This window comes from Onychomys torridus, chromosome 9, assembly GCF_903995425.1.
Source record: "Onychomys torridus chromosome 9, mOncTor1.1, whole genome shotgun sequence".
Taxonomy (NCBI): Eukaryota; Metazoa; Chordata; class Mammalia; order Rodentia; family Cricetidae; genus Onychomys; species Onychomys torridus.
Genome location: NC_050451.1, coordinates 88,384,622 through 88,410,707, shown reverse-complemented (window position 1 = coordinate 88,410,707; position 26,086 = coordinate 88,384,622).

Sequence of the window (26,086 nt, the reverse complement as noted above, 5' to 3'; positions counted from 1 at the left end):
ACACACACATGTTTGCTCAAAGGTGCAGACCTATGTGAGTGTTCATCCATCTCTACATCATTCTTGACTCTCCTTCATCTTTTAAGGCATAGCAATATCTTAAAAAACTGTTCTTCATTCCTCTCACGAAAAACTAAATCCAGCTTGCAGTAAGAATTGGTGTTTGCATTCTCAAACTTGCACTAATCTCAAAAATCTTTTGAACAATGAACTTTTAGTGTGATGTCATTTGTGCACTAAATTATTTTTTTAACTGCACTTGGAAAATAATGATTTTTACAAACACTTTATCAATCACACTATGTGTACTTCCAGATTATATGATTTATTTCTAGCTGGCATGCTTTATTAATTAGAGTGAGAGGTCGTTTGCCTGTAGTAGCAATTATTGAAGAAAATTCCACAGAAGGTAAGCCCTGTATAAGAAAGGGATGAATGTTACTTTGCATAGCCAGGCCTGAACTGTTCACGTCAGCATGTTGTGTACTCAACTTAATTACTTCTCATGACAAGCCAGAGAGATAGGCTTCTGCTTCTACTTTTACAGGGCAGTAATCTGAGGCTCTGAAAATTTTCATAATTTCTTCCACATCTGACACCACATAAATGGAAATTGGTTTTGTGAATCAGGTCCTTCTTTTACCTGTTTTCTTATTATTATTGTAGAAGACTGTCAAATGAAGTAAGGTCAGGCGCAAGGGTACAGAGAAAAACACTGTGATGAAAATTCCTAGAAATAATTTTAAATTTCTAAATAATAATAATTTTTATTTACCAGATTTGACTCTCTTTAATTAGAAGTACCACAATATCATGTTGAAGAAACAAGACACAATAGTAACCTGTAGTTTTATTTCTGAGTCAACTTTTTTACATGCTTCCATACATATGTAACTGGTATTCTTCATGTTTTAGCTCTTAGCTATGGAATTCAAGCGGCAGCCTGCTGCTGGATCATTTTCCTGTTCTTCCTGAATACTTACTGGGCTAGTTTGAAGTCACCATTGTATTTAGATGTGGCCAAGCCACTGAGCTCCTGCCAGTGGAATGTGGGTGAACATGATTGCCTCATTTCCAGGCACGGTCCACAAATTTTCTGGATGGCAACACCCAAACCCCTAGGACCCAAATGATAAAGATAAGAAGACTCTGTGTGAAGGAGGGGACAGGACCTGTCTGTACTGAATCCACCAGGTTTAAATGAATCCCCAGGGGTGTCTTGGTCCTGGAGGAGATGGGAATGGAGGAGAGGGGCTGGGGGAAAGGTGGGGTTGGGGGCGGGAGAGGGGAGGACAGGGGAACCCATGGCTGATGAATAAAATTAAAACACATAATAATAAAATAAATTTTAAAAAAAGAAGAAGACTGAGCCTGAATTCACAAATAATGGTGGGGGCCAGGGTTCAAAATGTCTGCAGATGTACCAGTGTCTTTCATAAGGAACAGACAACTGTCGCAGTGTATGACTGAAAGTCCCACTGTGCAGAAAGCAGTCCTGGCTGTCACATTACTTGTTTCAGTGTCTGAAGAGCTCTCTGCACCGTTTCATTGCTCTCATGTGCTTAATAAATATTGCAGTATTAGGAAATTTATATATGAAGATAAGTAATGATAATTTAACTAAGACATTGTGTTTGATTCATTTCATGCTCTTCATTTTCTGTTAAGCAGGATACTTTTATGTTAAACGTTTAAGCAAAAAGTAAAGACATAACAAAACAATTTCTAGTCCATTATTTATTTTTTAATTTGTTATTCTCTCATACATCATTTCACAACTGCAGTCTCCCCTCCCTCTACTTCTCCCAGCTCCACACCATCACCTTCCCCGTCCCCCGGGTTCATTCCTCCTCGAATCCCACCTTAGAATCCCAGTGATAGCAACCAAATACGGTATAACAAGTTACAGTAAGACTAGTCACAAAGCCTCCTGCATGATCGATTTTGTATAGATAAGACTATAGCTGCTCTCCCAATATTCTTAGGCAGACAGTGAACATATGTAGGGATGGAAAATAAGTACATGTACAATTAATTCTGGCAAATGTAAATCTAGGCTTAGTGCCTGATACCGAGTAGTATTCAGTTAAATGTTTATTGGTAATGATATTTTTAATATTTTTATTTTTCACTTTAGTTCTGTTATTTTCAGTGATTTACTATAAAAAGTATGAATGAATACAATTTAAAAATGGGCATGATAATATTATTTAATCAGTTTTTTTAATTTCTTAAGTCTGTAAAGAAGGAATATATGATTTGAAATAATTTATGCATAGGAAGCAGATTTATTAGCATGAGTGCAAAGTTGATGATTCATTTTACAATGGACAACATTACTACAGGAATGAACACAATTATGGGATATCTATCTTTCTTTGCACCTCTAACCTTTCTCCCTCTCTGAACTGACCTCATTCTCTGGAGACGCTTCATTTACATGGCTTAGGCGATATTCGCTACAATGCTTTTTAATATCCTCACAGTTTGGCAGTCTCAACATAAAAACTTTGCCTCTCCTGGCAGGTTCAGCAACTAAGTCTTGGGATACCCTCCAAGTCACTGCTCATGAGACTAAGGATTGTTTCTGAGCCATCACCATGGCATGAGATGAATTCCTCTGATTGGCCAGATTGGTATGGTTGCCTTTCTGGTGGAAAAGAGTTGAAGTGAAGGGTACATTAGACTACAACATCACATTAGACACAATACAAAGTAAAGAGATTGTGAAGGGAGGCAAAGATGAACAATAAGCCAGCTCTCCCATGTATCTGCATATGCAGAGACATACTCCCACATATATTTATGACAGGTAACCACAGTCATTTATTCAAATGTTCTTCATATTATTACTTATATTAGAAAATATTCATAACTTCTCATTGAAGAATAATACAAATAATTAGTAATATATCAATAAAATTTGAGGATATACAAGCAATAAAACATATATCATCATATAATAAATGTTCCTGATATACTAGTATGATGGCTAATTTCATGTCAACTTTACTGGGCCAAAGAGTGCTTGTCTATTTGATCAAACATTCTGAATGCATCTGTGAGGATTTTTCTAGATAAGATTAGTATTTAAATTTGTAGATGGAATAAAACAGATTGTCCTTCCCAGCATGAGTGGGTTTCACCAATCTGTTGAAGGACTGACTAGAACAAAAACTGAGAATAATGGAGAATTTGGTGTCTCTAGTTTGCTGTCCATAGCTCTTCTGTTCTGTTCTTGGCATCAGGATCAACCCAAGTCTCCTGCTTGCTAACTGACAATGATGAAAGTCTTCAGCCTCTGCAACCAAATCAACTAATTTACAATTACATTCACTAATACCTTAGTTTCTCATTTAGCTAATCCTTCATGTTTTGAACTCCAGTCAGTTTATTTTTTAAATGCTTTACACTATATTTCACATATATACCCTTGAGTAGCTGGAGAGACAGAACCAATAGAACATATAGTTGTGTATTATTAGTAATAGGAAATCCTGGAAATAAATCACTGTGCTATTTAATCATTGTGCAACCACTATCAAGTATTTTTATAAAGAACCTAAATGGTATATGTCCATCACTCAATATGGTATCATGATGAAATTAAGAGACATTACAAACATCATATAGACGTAACTTCTGCCAACATAAGATATAGTACTGAAAGATTAAAAACTGGCTGAAACTCATTATATACATGAGTGCCCTATCACAGCACCAGGCAGGAAACAAGAACACCAGCTATCTGGATATCTCTTAATAGAGCCAGGTGAAAACCTACAATGAGCCATCAAAGTATAAATCTTTGCTTTTGAGTTATAAGAACAGGATGTAATAGATAACCAGTGTTATTTTCATAACATAAGAAAAATTATTGAAAATTTATGAAGTATTAAATTTGTGAAATATTTTTAAACCACTATTTAAAGGTTGAATTTTTAATCAGGGAAGAGAAAGGTTGTCGCCTAGATTTCGATATCTATCGTGTTATTCAGTAGTTAATAGAGAAGCTAAATGGTACTTAATATTAGAATTAGAGAAAGTAAAGAGTCTCATCTCAGACATCTCAATTACAAAGAGACTATTACATTTATAGGACAGGAGTCCAATAAAAAAGGACTTTTATGTAGTTTGAAGTTCCCAAGAAAGGTTGACTAGAGGTGTACATTTGTGAACCACTAGTACATAGATTTTAGTGGAATCTCTAAGAATTTATGTATACAGTGAATCAGCAAGCTCAGTACACAGTGAAGTGTTAGAGGAGAAGGTAGAAGGAAGGTTCCCAAATTGTCAGAGGGAGAGGGAGGGATGGCAAGAGAAAGAGGTGAGAGAGTAAAGGGTACCATAAAGTCATCTAAAGGAGTAGACAGTTTCAGGGAAGGTAAAGTGATGGGACTGCTGTCTTCCTGTATGTTGAAAACATATGCTGTCCTTTCCTCACTATAATACTGTCAACGGTCCAGACAGAACTATATTTCCCACCCTAGAGTGTTGCAGGACTTTCCTGTCAGATTTTCTTTTGGGACTTCCAGCTCCCAAATAATGACATGGAGACTTATTATTAATTATGAAAGCTTGGCCTTTAGTTTAGACTTGATCCCAACTAGCTCTTATAATTTAAATTAACCTGTTTCTATTAATCTACATTCTGCCATGTGGCTATTTACCACTCCTCCATTCTGGATGTCTGACTCCCTCTATGTCTTGCTGGTGTCTCCAATGATCAAATTACTTTGTTGCTACTGCATAACATAATTTTGGCACTGTTATGAACTGTAATGCAAGTGTCTGTGTTTCCCGATGGTCTTAGATGACTCCTATGAAAGGGTCGTTTGACCCAGAGAGTTGCCACCCAGATGTTAAGAAACACTGTTCTAGAACAACCCTGGTTCTCTTTCCCATTAGATGGGCACTGCCCTACCTGCAGTCCCTGGCAGAAGTCAACAGCAGTGCCTGTAGCACAATGTCACCACATGTCCCCTCACACTCAGGATCAAAATGTCCAGTGTCAACTGCTTTGAAGGATCTTAAGGCTCCTGACTATTCTTTCCTGGGGACTAATTCATCCTCATTCCCCTCCCCAACCCCTCCTGTTCCTTTACCACCACACACACACTCTTTTCCTTCCCTTTTCAAAAATTGGCCACCCTCATCCAAATTTAGCATCAGAAAACTATGATCTGGCTTTTAGTACTGGAACAATTCCTTTTTTTGTCTTTTTTCCCCCAGCCAATAAAGCTTGTAGATATGGAGTGAAGATGCCACTGTCTTCCCCCACTAACAAGGGCTTCAAGTAAATTCTATTAAATCCAAATAATTTAATGAACTGAGGAGCCTTTACAGATAATTTAGCTCTTTAATTTAAATAAGAAATTGAGTGATCTGTGGCAGAGCTTGAGACCAGCCAGTTCTTGACAGGGTAGAAGGCAGACTTGTTCTCTGGCCAGCACCTCAGTTCCGGCCTTTCAGGAAACACAAGGTAGTAGCCATGCTACCTCAGGGAGCACCTGTAAATGCGAGCAGGTTAAAGCTTTCATTCTGCAGACAAGTGACAGAACACATCGATTGCAATTTTATTGGAAGAGTAGAACATTTAAAAATGTATGACTTTCATATACAACTCCAACCAAGCTGGGCGTATTGATTATTTGACTGAGTTTTAAGCTTCCAACAGGGAATTTTTAAGGAGTCTTAAAGGTAATTATTGAAACCGTGAATCTGATCCTAGGAGCCGGTATTTCCACGACTTTGCCACCAGTAGCTGGCTGGTGATGAGTGACGTTTTCTTTCTCCACAGATTTTCGTACAACTCCCCACAGGACCTCAAGGCTTTCTGTAGCAGGGGTGGGTAAACCCCAGCTTTTGTCGACTTTGATTGTATTTCCTGTCCTCTCTATTAGATTATGAGCAGAATGTAGCCATGTCCAACTACTTTTATCTTGTCATGAAGAAAAAACAAAAAAGGAAGTCACTAATAAATTCACTGGAGAAATGTGTCAACTTTTAAAGTCTGCATAGTTTCTCTCAGGAAACTATGACCCCCTGTCTTTCAGTGCTTTAATCTAAGAAAATCTTATTTAAAAAAATATCAGAAAATCTCTGGTACCTCCAGCATATCACTGAGTCACTGAGTCTGTTGGACCAAAAGACAGGATTAGCAAGACAGAGCCTGGCAAATGTGTATACATTTTTACACAATCCTAGAGAGGTCAAATATATGAGGCCCAAAAGGCAGAGGGAAGCCTGATTAAGAAGAGGGCCACCACAGAGAACTATGACCTAAAGGTAACCTAACCAAAGGGGACCTATGGAGACTTATTTGATCAGATTCATTTCAGCATCCCTGTGTGTTCTTTAGTCCCTAAATTGTTCACGTGTTTGGAGGACAATTCTGGAATGGCAGTCTTATGGCCTGCTTCAGGAGAGGATGGAAGGGACTGGTGGACATAGCCTTCCAGTCTCTACTGTTTTCTCAATGTCCCATTGCCTCATTTGAGAGTAACAAGCCCCAGATCTCAGCAAAGCCATACTGACTTTAATCAACAGGCATTGACCTCCTGATGTCACCCCCTCCTTATTTAACAAATTTGAATTTTGGAAATTATAAAATGTTAAAGGCATAGACTTTTAACTGGATTAATTCAGTTTTGGCTCTTCAATTTACTGGTTTATGGTTTGGGCAAATTAAGTGACTCTTTTAAAACTTATTTCCTTTTTGATAAAATGGAGGTGATCACCAGTGTTTAAAATGCTTTGTCATAGTTACAACTGGTTCTTTATATTTTTTTTGCCTGAATTGCCTTCATGCTAGAAGAAGCCATAGGAAGAGCTGTTTGTTCATTTGTAAATCATATTTATGTCCTTGCCAAAAATCCTTTACCAACTCTCCAAATCAGGGCATCAAAATATCAGAAAAGGTCTTTTCAGGATCTACCATTCACTTACTCCTCCCAACCAGGTCATCACCAGAGTTCTTCTTTATGCCTCGAGTTTAACTTACTGCCCTTAGAATCCTTCTGCTCTTTCATAATCTGATCTTTAGAAAAGCTCCCATTACCTAAAACATCTTTCTGTAACCCAAATAGCCTCAAGTGAAATATCACTTTTCCTAACCTCTTTTCCACTCAGTTACTGTGTTCACCACACATGAACACATGCACCACTCTGTGGTGTTTTCATTATACACCTAAATAAATTGTCTCACATTGATATTACTAATTGCTCCCAGCCACAATGACTGTGTGCCAGACATAACACCAGACATATCAGATGCCTTATCACATCTTCCACTCCCAGCAAATCTATGAGATACTTTTTATTATTCTTACTTTACAAGGGAGAAGACAAATACACTAGCAAAAAACAGTGACAAATGGATGGAGTTATTTATTATGACATTATACATAATGGCAAGAAAATGGAGGCAATCCAGACACCCAGGGAGAGGATTGGTTGAACAAATTATGGCACAAATACAAGAAAATGCTTTCAGTATATCAAAGTAATAAGCAAGCGTTGCCTATAAGTATATGGAGTTATCTCCTAGAAAGTTTTTTAAAGCAAGGTACTTCAAATTTGCTAAAGAAAACATTGAAAATAAAAACTAAAATCAAATAATATTCTTAAATTGAAAAGAGATCCCTAATGATTAAAAGGTAAATATATACAAGTATACAAGGTAGCTTGAGCTGCTCATTCCCACATGACCCTCCTTTGTTTACATTTCCTGTCTTGCTGATCACAGTTTGCTTCCTAAATAGTCACTCTTCAACTTTATTCTTTTCCTTCTTTCTTCTTTTTTTTTTTTAATCTAGTTACCACATATGAGAGAAACACATAAGTTTCTCTTTCTGGGTCTGTCTTATGAACACAGTGATCTCCAATTCCTTAAAATGATTTAATTCCCTTCTTCTGTCAGTCTGAATATTACTTCATTGTGTGCATATGTTATGTGTTTACTGTGCACTCACTGATGGACAGCAGGGCTGATTGCATTGTTTGACTGTGTTGAACAGCTCAGCAATATATAGGATGTGCAGGTATACCTGTTGTGTTAAGATACTGATTTTTCTGACTATCTACCTTGTAAGTCATACAGCAGGATCATATGGTAGATTTGTTTGTTTGGTTTTTTTTCTTTATTCCATATTGATTCTATTAATTTATATTCTCAACAGTATATGAAGCTCCTTCCTCTTGCCTTCCTTTCGATATTTGTTTTTGTTTCCTTCATGATTGCCAGATTGGGTGACACGTCATCTCAATGTAATTCTGATTTACAATTCTGTTGATGGATGTTCAGTGTGTTTCTCACATATGTAGTGGATATTTACTTCTTTTGAGAAGTGTCTCTACAGTTCATTTGCCTATTTTCTGACTAGATGGTTTGCTCTTTTCATATTTGTTTGTTTGCTGTTTTGAATTCTTTTTTGATGTCAATACCCCATTGAATGAGTACCTGGCAAAGATTTCTCCTCTCCTGTCAGCTGCCTTTTCACTCTGTTAACTGTTTATTTGTAGTTCAGAAGCTTTCCAATTTCTTTCAGTCCTGTTTGTCTTCTTGCTATAACTCTTAGGGGCTTTTAGAGCCCTATCCAGAAAGTCTCATCACCTTTGCAAAATCTTCAAGTGTTTTCTCTGCAGTTTCCTCTAGTATTTTCAGAGTATCGGGTCTTATGTTAAAGACTTCAATCCACTTCTAGATAATTTTGTTCAGGGTGAGAGTTAAGAATCTCCCTCGTATTCTTCTACATAAGGATATCTAGCTTTCCTATTACATTTGTAGAAGAGCCGTGTTCTCTCAAATGTTTTTGAAGAACCAAACGGTTGAGGCTGTATATACTTATTATTGGCTCTCTTCTTTTATCTGTTCTGTTACCTGTTTCCCAGTAGCCTGTTGTTTCCGTCACTATGGCTCTGTGATATAATGTGAAAGTAAGGCCTGTGGCACCACCAATGCTGCTCTTAGCTTGAGATCACTAAGGTCACTGTAGCTTTTGAGAAGTTTTTGTGCCTTCTCCTTGTAGGGCTTTCTTTCCTACAAGAATATCCTTGAAATTTTAATGGGAATTTGCATTTATGTGACTTTCAGTTATATTCAATATTAACGCTGCTGTGTTCGTGTATGTAAGACAGCAACAGAATGCTGATTCTGCTGATCCATGTACATGGGAGATCTTTTCATTGTTTTATTATCTTCTTCAATTTTGTTTTTAGAGATTTCAACGTAGAGATCTTTAGCCTCCTTAGATTTGTTCCTAAACTTGTTTCTTTGTTTTAAGCTATTGTGAGTTTGATTACTCACCTCGTTTGTTTCACATAATATTCATTAATATGTACAGTGAACCTACTGATTTTCATGTTGCTTTGTATTCTGTTGCTTTGCTGAAAGTGTGTAGCAGGAATCTTAAAAAGTCTTATTAATAGAAACAAACCTGAAGCCAGGTATTGGGGTGAGTGCTGGAAGATCAGAGAAGCAGAACAAGCCACAGCTTCCTCATCTTGCCAGTTCCTCAGCCGATCCTGTTTCCTCAGACTGGAAGTCTCTGAGACCTCATCCAAATGGATCTCAGCTGGATGTCTACTAGAAGCCTAAAAGCTTAACCAGCCAAAAGCTTCTAGTTTCTAGTCTTCACTCGTTATATACCTTTCTGCTTTCTGCCATCACTCCCTGGGATTAAAGGCATGAGTCACCATGCTTGGCTGTATCCTTGAACACACAGAGATCCAGGTAGATCTCTGCCTGTGGAATGCTAGGATTAAAGGCATGTGCTACCACTGCCTATCCTCTATGTTTAGTATTGTGGCTGTTCTGTTCTGTGACTCCAGATAAGTTTATTAGCGTGCACAATATTTCGAGGAACACAATACCACCACAAACATGTTCATGAGGTCTAAACATTGTCAAGAGTTTTTAGGGTCTTTTGGCTCTTATGTGAAAATAGAGATAGTTTTATTTCCTCATTTCCTATTTATATCAATTTTATTTCTTTTTCATCCCTTATTTTTTAGGATCAGAATTTAAGCACTGTATGGAATAAGAAAAGAGATTATGGGCAACATCTTTGTCTCTCTTGTTCCTGGTGTTAGAGGAAATACTTCCAAAAGTTCCCCATCAAGTTAAATATTGGCTATAATTTTGTTTTACACTGAGGAATATTTGTTCTAGTCTTCATTTATTTAGGACTTTTATCCTGTTTTTGTACTATTCAATTAGCATGTGTTTATATGGTTTCTGTATTTTCTCTTTCTGATGATTTCTAGTATTATTCTGCTATGAGACACAATAAATTATTTCCCTTCCTTGATTATGGTTTCTTTATTTCCTAAAATGTGACCTGATTTGAGAAAATTCACATGATGTTGAAAATAATATGTATTTACTTACCTATTGAATAGAATGTTCTATAAGTGTCTATTAAGTATTTTTGATCTATGAAGTAATTTTGCTCTGAAATTTGAGTTGGTTTTTATTTTTGTCTCAATGATTTATCAATGAGAATAGACTATTGAAATTATGCTCTAATAGTGTATATTAACTTATAGATTTTTTTGTCCAATAGTATTAGATTTTTAAAAAATTCTGTTAAGCAGACACATATGTGCTTATAATTCTTATATGCTTATGATGGATTGTTGACATTATCAGTGTGTAATGGCCTTCTATATACCTTTGAATTTTGTCTTGAAGTTTGTTTTGTCAGGTGTAAGCATAACTATCCCTGCTTGTTTGGGGGTTCCGTTCAATTAGAATATTATTTTCTCTCTTGTTTTCAATTTTCATATCTTTCCCAATAAGATAAGCTTCTTGCAAACAACAATGATTTGATTCTTGATATTTTTTAATACATTAAGCCAATCCACATTTTTTAGAAAGTGAAGATCTTTTGAGATTAGGGTTATTATTTAAAAGTATTTACTAATTTCTCCTTTCTTCATATTAGAAGCTTGCTATCATGCTCCAGTTGATCAGTCCATACCCATGCATATGTGAGCAGCACAAATTGTTCACTGGATTATAGAAACAAGTTATGAAGTTGGGAAAGAATATGTGTGAATAATGGATCTAGGAAAAGTTAGGGGAGGAAGAGCTGGAAATTCAGACATTATATGTATTTATGAGATTTTCAAATAATTAATACAAATATATTTTAATTAATATTGATTATTTGAAATTATCATTTATAATCTCATTAGTAATGAGATTGATTTTTTTCAGCTCTCCTGATTGTGTATAACTTTATTCCTGTTTTGTCTACAGTAGTTCTTTGAGTATCTTTTGCAACACTAGCTTACTGGTTTAATTTATGCTTATCAAGAAAGTCTTTTGAAGGGTAACTTTGCTGGCTATAGTAACCTTACTTGATAATTCATCTGTGTTTTTTCTTTTTTTTTCATTCATTTTACACACCAATCAAAGATCCTTCTCTTCCCTCCTCCCCTGTCCCCCCAACCTCTCCCTCTCAACTCACTCTCCATCCCCCACATAAGAAGGCAAGGCCTCCCTTGGGGAGGCACATCCAGTATCGGCAAGTCTAAGTCCTTTCCCCTGCCTCAAGGCTGCTTGAGGTGTCCCATCATATGTAGTGAGCTCCACAAAGCCTGCTCATGCACCAGGAATGAATTCTGATCCTACCGCCAGGGGGCCCCCAAGCAGATCAAGCTACACAACTGTCCTGCCATGCAGAGGATCTAGTCCAGTTCCATGCAGGCTCCACAGCCATTGATCCAACTTTCATGAGTTCCCACTAGTTTGGTTTGGTCGTCTCTGCAGATTTCCCCAGAGTGTCCTGATGCACTTGCTCATAGAATACCTCTTCTCTCTCTTTGACTGGACTCCTGGACCTCTGCTTGGTGTTTGGCTGTGGATGTCAGCCTCTGCTTCTATCAGTGATTGGAGAGAAGCTCTGTGATGATCAGACAGGGTATTCACCGGTCTGATCACTGGGGTAGGCCAGTTCCGTTCAAGCACCCTCTCCACTATTTCTAGTAGTCCAAGCTGGAGTCATCCTTGGGGATTCCTATCTGCTTTAAGCCATCAAATACATCCAACTATGCTTTCCTTTTTTGTTGTGTTTCCACCAACAAGTAGGCCATGTTTCTGACAAGTTTAACTTTCTAAGTAACTCAGAATGTCTCTTTGCAGCTTTATGTATTCTTTCTTTGCTCTGTACTTTTGGAATTTTAACTGTAAAATGGTATAGGGAAGTAAAGTCAGAAGTTATCTGAATGAAAATGTCCTGGTAATTTTGGAACCTGAGTAGTAGTTACATTGAAGTCCATTTTGTAATTTTATATTTTGGGTACTCCTGAAGTTGTTCATTAAAACCATTTAACTTGATTGACTAATTCTTATATTTGGAAATATAAGTACTTATATTTTTATGAATCATATTTCTTTCCCACTAGTATGTAATTCTTTGCACTGAAATAATGCTTTAAGACATCTCATTTAATGTCAGTCTAGTACATAATCCAGTATATCTTAACCCTTACATAAAAAAAGTTTTGGAGGGAATTTTATAAATTAGCTAAGGCAGAGGACATAAAGATACATGTGTGCCAAAGCATGACATGGTGATGCTGATCTGTGGTTCAGCACTTGGAAGGAATGGTATGCATGACCAGTTTCCTCAAAAACAAAAAGGGAAAGGGGGAACAGGAAGAAAGAAAAGAGGGCAGAGGGGCAGGGAAAGGAGAGAAGGAGGAGAAATGGACCCTAACATTGTATGAGCAGTCACCCCTGTGGTCACCGAATCAGTATTGTCTTGATTCCTGTTTTGCTGTAGCAGAGTTGGGTTATATTTTTATTTCCTACATGATAGTTCTAAAATCTGCAGATAACAAAATCATTCCATTACTTCCAAGTCCTTCCCTACCTGCGCTCCTCACTGGTGGTGACAGTCCAGTGTCTCCAAAGTGACTGCTGCTGTAGTGCTTGCCACAGATTACTGGGTTGGCCTTGCCTTTAAGGGTTCTCATAAAGGATCAGAATGCACTTTTTCAGTATTCCTCACTGACATGAGTAACAAGTACTCTATCAGAACTCTCAAGTAAGGCATAGAACTAGACCACCAACGGCTTTTGTCCTTAATGTTACTATGACATAAGCAGAAATTCCAAAGATTGTAAATAAAACAAAAACAAAATCTAAATGTAAGACTTGAGATAGATGAACCTAAGAGATCATAGTAATTTTTCCCAAAGTAATCATTCATAAAGGTATTCTGAGTCGGGTACTGTCAATTGTGAAAATACTATCCAAAAATAACTTGCTAAATGCCTCAGGTAGTGATGAAATTAGTCACTCACTGTCGCTTTAATCAATAAATCGTTGTTGATTTATGACTCATGTATCACCTCATAATTGTACAGCATTTGACAGCTTACAAATCACTTATACATACATTACCCCATTTTCATCTCACAAGAAGCCTTCAAGAGCACTTAGATTATTGTGTTCATTTGATGCAGAAAGAAATTGCTCTGCAGATGGCCCACAGACCTCCCCGTGATTCCACTGCTGATGGGGATAGGGAGATGGAGACCTAAGTACAGACTCTGCAGCCTGATGTTCAGCCATGCTTTTACAAGGATGCCCAAAGTAAAGAAGAGTTCAAATACAGCTGGGACTTAATATGATGAGGGACAGTTTCCCACTAATGCCAAATCTGCTTTGTGGGTTACAAGCCAAACCAGTCAAATTCTTCATAATAATGCAAGACAGCCTTTCGGGAATCTTAAATTAAAGCATGGTTATCCAAATAAATGAAGAAGAAATGCTAAATTGCCCACCCTGTTTTATAGCAAATGTTCTTAATTCTAAGAACCATATTACAAAGAAAAAGGTATTGTGTATGTTACATTTATTAAATTTTCATACTTCCTACAACACAGTTATGTATTCTGAATGAAATTCATGTTGTTGTGTGTTTCAGATTAATGAAAAGATTTTATAATTTCAGAAATGGCATTATACTTTATTTTATAATTAATAAGAACTTGAATTGTATTTTACAGAAATCATTATAGACATTCTTAGTTTAATTTTTCTCAACTGTGTGCTGTGTCATTCCAATATCAAATCACCAATGTGTTGACAAATGTCATTGAATATCTATACATGGCCAACTTTGGGCTAGTTTCTACTATGACATGGGATGAAGCAATTTCAAGGAGTTTATGATCTAGCAATATTAGAAATAAAATTGAGTGAGTAACAAAAATATCCAGCATGGACCTCCCCCTTAATTTTCCTATCTCTAATGATCCTGGTTGCTCAAGAGAATGTCTGGCCATCCACAGACCATCAAAGCAGACTCAATCCTCTGAGATTCCTAGGACAATAGTAAAAAGTATCAGATGACGAAGAGTTAGGCTCATCCTTGGCAAGTTTTGATAGATGCATCTTAGGCCTTGGTAACCATCCAACTATTAAGTCAGAATTTGTGGAATACTTTCATGTGCCAGACACAATTGTAAATACTAAGAAAATGCAAGTGAACAAAACAGCAGCTTTCTTACTCTCATGGAGAACTGTCTTGTAGCCAGGCTTTCTTTGGTCCACCAGTCCTCAAATAATGAGACTTATTATTAGAGATGAAAGTTTGGCCTTAGTTTAGGCATGTGCCCAACTAGCTCTTATAACTTAAATTTACCTGTTTCTATTAATCTACGTTCTGACACGTGGCTTGTTACCTCTCCTCCATACTGTGTATGTGACAACCTCTGTGTATGACTAGTTTAATCCCACCTACCTCGGATTCTTCCCAAGTTCCTCTATCTACCAGGAAGTCCTGCCTGTCCTCTCCTGCCTAATTATTGACCATTCAGCTCTTTACTAAACCAATCAGAAGGTGCCTTAGGCAGAGACACATCTTCATACTTTATAAAAAGATTATCCTACAACACGGAGCTGAGCAAGAACAAGTTAACGTGTTTCCGTTGTCCCTCAAAAATCCCTGAAACCAGAAAGAATCTAAATATGTATTCTAAGAAATAATGGCAACATACATATATAGCCCTAAGAAATACCCTAGGATTCAGTTTTCCATTAATTTCCATTCTATGGGGCATCTGCTTTGTCCATCTCAAATCTGGTGTCAAAGCAGTGAAGGAGGTATTGGACAGAATTACAAAAAATATACATTCAATCATTCAATCCTGCATTCCTTAAAATCAAATATGATTAGCTTAAAGGCGGGAATGGAACCAAATAACTACCAAGCTCATGTTTCCTTTCTTCTCGAGTTATAATGTACAACTAAGGATGCTGGTATCCTCAGTGACTCTCTCCTTACCTAGTTTCCATGTCACACATTATAGGGACCATCTATTAACAACATCTTAATTTGTCTCAATCAGGCCCCAGATCTCAGTTGGTTGATTCCAAAGACTCACATTTGTTGTTACATGCATTTCTCCAAATGAGGGCCAGTTGGTGCCATTTCCCAGTATGTCCTCCTCTCTATTAACTTTATAATACTGAGGCTCAGATGCTGCTAGTTGATGAAAGAATATAAAAAGGAGTAAACACCATTCATATTTGGGGGATTAGTAAAAAGGCTTTGGATCAGGTTTTATTTTATTGATTTAGGAAAAAAAAATATATGTAACAACAAAAGACAAAGGAGGCCAGGAACTTAAGAGAAAGAAAGGGGGTGTAAGGGGAGGAAATGGAGGGGAAAATGATGTAATAGTAATTTTAAGATATTAAAAATCATTAAAAACTCTCTGGAGAAATGGACATAATTACTCTCTTTGTCCCTCTTCTTGCTGCAGTTCTCTGACCACAGAGACCCTTCACATCAATACTTACTTCTCCAATGCAAGTGACTGCTGGTCAGTGTGGGTATCTATAGATGTAATTCTAAGTGGTCTTATTAAATAAGAAACACAGAGCCAAATAAAGAGTTAAAAACCCAGAGATTGAGCAGTAGCCAAGAGCTAAAACCACCTTATTTTACCACTTGCTGCTGTCCTTCCCCTGAGAGAAAGACCTTCTTCCTATGTCCTTTTTATTGCCTTTCTGTTCTGCCTTCTCATTGGCTGTAAGCCCAACCACATGACTTCCTCAATACTGCCTGTCTATACAGACCTCCAGGTTTCTGTGGTTCATACTGAGATTAAAGGTGATGCCTTATTTTCTATGTTCTTATTTGTTTTTGTTGTTGTTTGTGGTTATTTTTCAATTAGCAAATCCAGCTTATGCTTTCATCATGATTAATAAAAATCTTAACCTCTTAATAAAAAAAAGGTTCAGGCCACTGCTTGGCTGTGTCTTTGAACACACAGTGATTCTGCCTGCCATGTGATCAGATTAAGAGCATGCGCCACCACCGGATTTCTGATAAATGGCTTGCTCTTAGCTCTGATCTCCAGACAACTTTATTAACATACAAATAAAATCATATTTCAGCACAAATAAAGTATCCCCATAGGTATCAGATTAATTTGGGAATGAAATACCTCAAAACTCTGATATAAAAATCAGTTAATTAATGAATTAAGTCTAATTTAATTTTTACTGTTTCCCAGATGTCCTCCATTCTTTTTCAACTGCATTCATTCATGTTGCCAATATATCCTTATAACTCACACAAAAGTCACATTGCCACATAACTCAGGCCAGCATTTCAGTGCCATTTCCTCTACAGCAGGAACTATACTCCAAAGAGTGGACACAGGAAGATAAAGTTTCCTTGGTCCTTTACAAAGCCAAGGTGCATGTGATCTGAGACCTTCTAAGATAGAACTGCCAGTGAAGTTAAATCAATTACTTTGTGCTGAATAATATCAGGTAACAGCATTGAACTTAAGTTTGCAAGTTTATCCTTCTTCCTTGCTCTAAAAAAACAGTGATATATACATATATTTTTTTTTGTCTAGGATGGTTCATTATACACAAATATAATGCAAATAAGTGTTTAATGAATTGCTGATTCAATTAATACACAAACTAGATATTGGTTAGTTGTATCTTTTAGTTCTAGTTTTCCTATTACTCTCCCTTGGCTCTATCCCTGTGGCTAGACTTACATCTCAATTTTCCTACTTGAGTTATTTGGGAAGTAGAAATTAGTCCTCTTTGGAGTGTACGATTCATCTCAGAAGTTAAAATAAATGAGGAAGGGAAATGAAAATAGATGACTGTGCATAAACCCTCTCTTCATATATAGGGAAATCATGTATATTAATACAAAGTATTGTTGAGATGAAATAGTGATGTCTCAATGTGTTAACATATTTTACAAAGTTGGCAAAAATACTCTAATAATTACTATTTAATATGGTGCAAATTTAGAAATGAGTAGCTACTTGGTCTCAAGGACTTTGGGGTGATCACTGGGTCTAAGGTGGTTTCTGCTCGAAAAACAAAAATGTGCTAAAATACTCAAAAAATTGCAAAGCAAAATAAATGAGATAGGCAAAACTTTTCCTGCATGCAGTGCAACTGCTGATATGTTAGAAGGGTAGTATAGGGAGTGGAGAGATAGGTTCACTGATGGAGTGCATGCTTATTGTGCAAGTGTGAGGGCCATAGCTCAACACCCAAAATCCACGTTGAAAATAGCCAGTTACACACACCTGTAATCTCAGCACTGGAGAGCAGAGAAAGACAGCCCTCTGGAGCCTGCTGATATCAGCCTGTTTGGTAAGTTCCAGACCAGTAAGACACACGGCACCTGATGGGTGGCATGCAAGGCCATCCTCTGACACACACGTACTGCTTCTATCATTCTGCAAGGGCTGCTCTAACCTTTTTAAATAAACTCAATGCAAGTTTTTGAGAGATAAGGGCGCAAGAATTTAGTTGTGAATGTATGCTTCCAATTTTTACACAAATGTTCAGCAACTGTAATTCTCTGTACAGTTTTCATAACCTCTTTTTACTGATTACTCCTTTGCAGGAGATAATACCTACCCCAAATGTTGACACAAAAATTACAGAAAATAGCCTAAATATGAGTTTCTACTCTAGTGTATAAGACCTAATAGAAGCCCAACAAATGACATATTTCCTTGCTCTCTTAGGGTGATTTATTCTTTCATTCGTCTATGTCCACCTTAGGAAAGTAATTAAATCTACTTTTTTCTTTTAGAAAGATCTGACTATATATGCCTGGCTAGCCTGAAGCTCAATCTGTAGACCAAACTGAGTTCAAATTCATAGAGATCCACTTGCCTCTGTCTCCTTAATGCTGAGATTTTAGATGCATACCACCATGCCTGGATACTTTTATTATTAGATAAAAGACTAAGGAATATAATTATGATTGTGGTAATATTTCAAACAACTTTTCCAACACCAAAAAATAGTATTGGCAACTCCATCACCATGGGGCAAAACAAATGGATGCTTCATCATTAATATTAAACAGATAAGCCAGGCAGTGATGGTGCATGTCTTTAATCCCAGCACTCGGGAGGCATACCCAGGGGGCTCTCTGTGAGTTCCAGGCCAGCCTGGTCTCCAAAGAGAGTTCCAGGAAATGCGCAAAGCCACACAGAGAAACCCTGTCTCAAAAAAACCAAAAAACAAACAAACAGATAAACAAGAGGAATGGAAAAATACATGGCATTATAAAAAGAGCCATGGGAAGCAAACTGTAAATAAAGAGTACAGGTAAATTGTTTAAGTTCATTTTATCCAGAGTCCTTCCTTTGCTCCTACAAATTTTTCATCCTCAATTCTCTCCATAGCTAACACATTCCTGTTTCTGGCATATATTGAAAACGGGTCCATGTCACACTCTGTAGCACTAAGGTACCGTGGATGCAATTTCTACCTCCCTATGTCTCAGCCTCCTAGAAGGAAAAATCAATTCTAGATAGTAAGTAAACCCACTGAAGCAGGATTAGCAGGGCAATATAAGAGGGAATTTGGAGTGCAGCACAGCTTTCCTGAAGAAGGAGTGTTTCAAGGGGATTGTGATTGCCAACCTGAACCTGGAAGACTGAGTACATGCTAGACAGCAAGGCAAGGGTATTTGAGTTACAGCCTCTAACTGTTGTTTCCCCTACAGCCAAAGAACCACCAGGCCATCAGTGCTAATCCAGGTACTCACAAGCACTCATTTACTCAAGCATTTAACTGCCCATTTCATTTTCTTACTTCTACTTCCAAGGAACTTCAATGATTGATAGGAATACAGACAGCCTGCTAATCAGAGACATGATTTATATCGATTATTGAAATTTCAGAAATGTTCAGCTCCAAAATTTCCTTTGCAAAATGGTAAGAAACAGGTTCCTGTCACTCCAGAGGCACCAGAAATCTTTGGATTTTACAGCAGACCTACTGAGCTGAGATTAAATAAAACAGTTACTCTCAGACTGGAGAGTCTCTCAGAATCTGCAGGGAGGCTTAATAAAACCTCAGAGGCATAGTCATTTCGTCTTTCCCTGCCCTCATTTCTGAAGCCATGGGGACCCACTAAATCAGAATCTCTGGTGACAGAGATTGAATTTAAGAACCGAGGAATAAAATCTACCATTGGAGTTAATGGCCTTCTTGTTAAAAAATTTACACCAGTGTACATTCTCTTTTACAATTTGTCAGAACAAAGTTTTGCTATTATTAGACATGCCCTTAGAGAACAATGAGTTTTGATATTTACCAAGGGAAAAAAAATTTCTTAATGTTACCAAATTAATAATATTCTAACCCTCAAAGCTACAGGTTGTTAATTTAGTGAGATATTTTCAAAGTTTAAGTATATCTAATTATAACTATTTTATGCCGACAGTTTCTAAGATAAATGTCTCTTCTAAGCATTAAAAAGTAACTTCCAAAATTGTTAAAAAGAGTTATTTTCAGGCCAAAATTGTTTATTTTTCTCTGTGCTTATTATTACAATTAGCTACATCAAAGGGCAGTAGCTAATTTAAAAGAGCATGCAAAAACAGGTCAAAATAATTTTGTGGTACAGATAACTGTTTTTTAAATGAGTAAATTAGAAGAAATATCATCGTTGAAATTAGGTATCCAGATGGAGAGGTAACATGAGATGAGCTGTTAGTTACTATCTCTGCTGTATGATTCAATTACTTTATTGGATGTTTTCGTTGTTTTTATCCTGACACTTTAGGACAATAACTGCCAGGGTCTGGATAGCAATTTTAGTTATCTAGATCCAAACTGGAATCTGTTAGGCAGCAGTTTGGATTGGTGCAGTGTTTCGTGTTTTATTTTTTCCTTTTGCCTTTGTTCTCATAAAACACATCACCATGGGTACATTGTTTTTCAACGCTGTATAAAATTTTACCACAATCCTGGCAATGACAAGTCACTCACAGCTATTTATTGCCTGGTAGTGTCTGTGGTTCTGGAGTCAGGCTCAGCTTCACTCAGCTTTCCAAGAGACTGCTCTCAAGGCAATCACTGGAAGTACTTGCACTAGAAAACTTGGCTGGGGAAGAATTAAAGTCACATCTGTTCTGGTTGTTGTGAGAATTCATATTCTTCCTAGATTTTTTTTAAAGGAAAAATATTTAATTAAAATGTGATCCCACTATTTCCTCTTCCCTCTCTTTTCTCCAGCTTCACCCATGTCCCACCCATTCCCTCTCAAATTGATGGTCTATTTTTGTCGCTATTGTTAGATATACATGTGTAAATATATACATACAGCCTGCTGAGTCCATTTAATGTGTGTGTATGACTTCAATATTAGAGAACTCTTGCACCTAAGGCTCAGGGAACATCATGGAAAAAGAATGGAAAGACTGTAAGAGCCGAAAGACCATGAATTCTGCTAAGAGATTGTGTTTCCTAGAAATGATAGGGAAGTTACACTCATGATACCTTAACAATATGGCTGCAAGAACGTCAGAGCACGGTCAAAGGAATGATGCGTGGTGAAGAATGCCTTGGAGAACTGTGAGAGACGCTCAAGGGAAGAAGGCAGAGGGCATTTTTTTTTTAATCTCAAATGCATTTTATTCCCTGGATTGTTCCTGGGTGTGAACCTGTGCCTCCTGTGACAAACATTTATATTCAGTTCATTAGACATGCTTATTATTGTTGGATGTCAGATCATAGCTATAGAACCCAATCTGGTCAGTGTACGCTGAATCTGGATATGACTTTCTGCCTTGCTTTCGTGCTTTCCCAGTTATAATTTACAGTACATGCCAGGCATTGTGCTTAAATTGGTCTGTTCTGAGAGAGTTCTGCTCTGTTAATATTTGGTATGTGCTTATCGGCATTTATTAACATGTTTGTTTTTTTTTCTCTGAACTCAAACAGCCTTTCTTACATCCTTGTTTTTTGTTTGTTTGTTTCATTTGTGTACAAAAATACACTGAAACTGAGGGGAGGTGGTCTACAGCATTAGACTATAGTCCTCTCCATTCTTTCGGGTCCTCAGATGCCAGGTCCAGCAGACAAGAACTGCACAGGTCGGTTGAAAAGTCAACCCCCAAACAAGACTGAACAATGACAATATCCATATGTGCGCTGACATTCAAGGGAGAGATTTCACATGCTTCCGCCCCTAGACAAAGTACCAAAGGCAACTAATAACTGCTGAGCAAGGAAGAATTTGCCTCTTCCAGGGAAGAGTCCCTAATTGGTTACCCAATAGAGGGAATTCATTTTCTGAAGCTGAATAACCTGAACCTTAGTTCTTCCTAGCTGTCAGTTGAAAGTCACTCTTTGTGAAGTTATTATAAAAGGTCACTACCATATCCTCCTCTCTATAGACAACTTGGGTCATAGCATTTTGTGTCTTCAAGGCCAGCAGAATTTCTGCTGCAGCCCACTGAGATAGTCTAATATAATCTAACACAAAAGTGGCTTCAAGTCTCATTGTGTCCCACATCCAATGTCTTCACACAACTCTTCCCCTGTTCAAAGTGGGGGTGGGATCTATGCTCACATGACTCATTAAAGGTTTCCTCAAGGTATGTCTACCAAAATCAGAAACTTTATTATCCATTTATTAATTTATGCTTTAGTGCCTTCTCTCTGCACTATAGTATGTATCACTTGGGATTAAAATAATACGTAAAAATTTAGCAGACCATCATTTCTTGTGAACAAAATCCAGCACCAGAAATTATTCTAATAGTTTTTGTAAGTTACTGATGAGTTAACAGAGGCTGAAGGGACAGCTTAGTTATTAAGAGCATTTGTTGTCCTTACAGAGGACTTGTTTTCCAATACCCACATGGTGTCTCAAAAACCTCTGTAACTCCAGTTCCAGGGAACCAAATACCCCCTTTGGACTTTTACAGTTTCCATTAGATTTTTCTTATTATCAATTGTCTGGACTTCCTAATAATCACAAACAAAAATTTTCACTAATTATGGTAAAACCAAAATGAACTCACCAAAGGAGTAAGTGATTCTCAGGTATAAGTACAGCATACATTTATTTCCCACCCTACATATAGGCCAATGTAAACTTGCAAGACAGCTTGACTCTACAGAGATACTCACAGACCCAGGGTCTTTCTGACTTCTGTCTGTGTCATGATACCCTAATCTACCTGATCCAAACAAGGGACATGCCTTTTTTCTGTAAAATAGGGGGAAAGAGAATATCAAAGAGCAAGGCAAGGAGAACTGCTGAATTTCCATTCATTTAAGTAGCAACAAAGTCACTCTAAAGAGAAAAAGAAGCAATGAAACATGGTCAGTAGCTGTACAGACATAAGACCAGGATAAGAGTAAAAATACACTAGAGGATACAACAAGAATCCTGTGGTAATGATAAAGATTATCAGAGTTCCAGAATGATAGAAGGAAATCAACTTGAGGTGACTGTGCCCTCTTATGTACTGGATCATTACACTATATTGGCAATCTCAGCTATTGCCTCACAGCTGGAGTGTAAGTGTAAATCCCCCTGGAAACATATACATTTGATCACTTAGAAATCAGAAGCCTTCCAAGATCTCTGGGATGAATAATCAGAGGATGCTGTTTGTCACCACTGCTCTTAGGTATCAGTATGTGGTCCCTAACATTAGCTGCATGAAGTCACTCGGTAAGTATTTCCCTTCCTGGACAAATATGAGACTATTTCTCTCTACAAAATAATGTTAGTACTCTTCTTTTTTAATATAACTGCATAAAATTCTCTTTTTGAATATTCATGGATTTTAATTTTCAAATTCTTAATTTCCCAAATTGTGCCTAATTGTGATTTACCAACGTATTATGCTCTTGTTTTTACAAGTCTCATTTGGTTTGTTATAGGCAGAATAAGCAAAATCCTATCTCTAGATGCAAAATGTTGTTTTGAACAAATTATGTCCTTTATAACACAAGTTTCTAGAAGAACTAAGCAAGAAGAGTTTTTTTTTTCTCCCTGAAACAGCAAATTTGTGTCTTCTTCAACTTGAATAATTCCAAGTTCTTGAATCATCTCCACATGTCCTAGATAATTACTGTAATTGTGATAGACTGTTTTCTCATGCAGTGGTTGTGTACTCTAAACAGTCCTGTGACTATCAAAAGAGGGATTTCAAACATAAAAGCATGAAGGCACTAAGTTTAAGATTACAGGTGAGTCTCAAAGAATGAGTCAATATGAAAAAGGAGAGAACCGTATCAGTGACATCTGTGTGTATATACATATAATAAACTGTATCCTGCTGTGTTAAGCAGGTTTAAATTTCGGTACGTTTAGTGGTCTAGTCTTCTAGATGAATCTGTGAAAGGAGGAGTTTGGGGCTATGTACAAATGAAACTGAAGATCAAACAGGTTAAAAAGTTTGCCATGAGTGCTCAGAAGAGGCAGAGTTGGGATTCTCATCCTAAGCAAACCTGTTTCTTCAAAAGCATTTGAATTTAGCACATCATTCATAGATTCTTTCAGCAATTATACTCTCATCAGCTACACTACATAGTGAACTATTGTTAAGTACTAATATGCGACTTATCATTATTACAGTGGAAATATATTTTATTAGGGTATTATTAAGTGGATGATTATGTGAAGAAGACACTTCTCATTCACTCCTTTCTATGCTATCACATTACATACTTCTATCATATCCTGTCTTCCTCACCTTCCTTTCAAATTACATCCTCTTTTTTAGAGGGAGTGTGTAGCCATAAGTTTCTCCAGTCCTATCTGGTCCCCAGTGGGGGCAGCCACTTATAAAATAATTACACAGAGGCTTACATTAATTACCAATTCTATGGCCTATTGGCTCAGGCTTCTCACTAGCTAGCTTTTACAACTTAACTCAGCCCATTTCTAATAATCTATCATTGCCATGTGGCTTCGTGGTTTATTAGTACTTCACATCTTGCTCCTTCTGGTGGCAGCTTGCAGTGTCTGCCCTACTCCCTTTTCCTCTCTTCTCTCTCCAGTTGGAATGTACCACCTAACTTTACCCTGCCCTGCCATAAGGGTGGACTCATGACAATGTTTTTTCTGTGTAATACTCCTGATCATCCTGGAACACTCTTTGTAGACCAGGCCTCCAACTCATAGAGATCTGCTTGCCTCTCCCTCCCAAGTACTGGGGTTAAAAGTGTGTGCCACCACAGCCCTGGCTAAACTATACCCCTATTAGGACTCAGATGAAGCACAGCCTCCAGGAGCCCTAAAGATTTCAGTGTGTTACCCAACCACACATACTATAGATTTTAAAATTTGACCTTTCACCACAAAATACTTTATTAAATATGTCTGTCCAATTTGACAAAAGGTTTCTATCTGACAAGGATTATAATCTACTTATATATTAAATTTTATAGCACCTGATGAAAAATTATGCAACAAATGCTCAACAAAAACATTAGTTCACTTACTAATTAAGTTTTAGATGTATTGATTTTATTTTATGTATGAATGTTTGTGCCCCCTTGTATATATGTGTGCCACATGCATGCTTGATGCCTGCAAAGGTCAGAAGGGGTCATCAGGTCCCCTGAAAAGAGTTACAGATTGTTATTACCCACCAAGTGGGTTCCTAGAATAGAACCTAGATCCTCTGCAAGAACAAGTGCTCTTAACAACTGGGTCATTTCTCCTGGTCCTTACTAACCAATTTAGTCATGTCAAATGAGACTGGAAACAATACGCTCAGTTTATCCAATATTTGATTGAATATATATCACTTGCCATGTAATGTATTCACTTAATGTCCAAATTGCTTACTTCTCCTCAAAATAAACTTACTAATATCCTGAACTTCATTAGTACAGTTTTAAAAGTAAAAGCTCTAATTTCAACTCTTCAAGGTACAAAGGTTGCCTAAACACAATCATAATTCTGACAAGGATTTCTTTAGTATTAATTTTTTAAGAAGGCTCTAAAAGTCCTCACAGTAAAAAGTTCCATGAGCATTTGAATAAAAACTGAGTGTTCCCTCTGGTTTCTAGAAGGCTCATCATAAATGCTGAGCAGAAGATAACCCTGAAAATAGCACCACTCAATCTACTTCATTTATAATGCCAGGCATTTGAAAATGGAATATTTTTATGTGCTGAACCAATTTGATTTCTATGTATGATTTGCCATTCATATTTTTTTTCATTTTCCACTCAAGTTTGATTTTAATAGTGATGATACATAATGGCAAACATGTGAATGAAAGTGATTTGGAATTTCAGTCATTGTTATTCTAGACAGAAACAATGTGCAACTATGAAATTTTGTTATTAAAATTTACCCTGTGATAATATTAGGGAGAGAGGAAACTGGCTTTCTTGATTATACTTATTAAAGTAGCTAGGGTAGGTGTTGACAGCTTTCTGTGATTGCCTTTTCCCAGACTAGAGATTTCCAGACTGCAAATGCATTGGGACATTTCCATTTTGTGTATGTAGCTTTGTGTCCTCTAGGTACAGACAGTACCTAATGCATGTTCTTGTTTAATATGCAAGTCTTTGCATGTCATGCCCTACAAACTGATGCTAATTTCATGATCAGGAAATAGATGCTCTCCACCACAATACTTGGGAGCAAATGCTACAAACAAAATGATCACAACTCACCTTCACTTTTAAGCCCCAATAAAAAGTTTGTAGTGTAAGAGGGTACTGTAACTTTCTCTATCATGCTATCCTCACATGTAGAGGACCTGAATACCAATGAGACTCTAGATCGAGGCTTCTAGA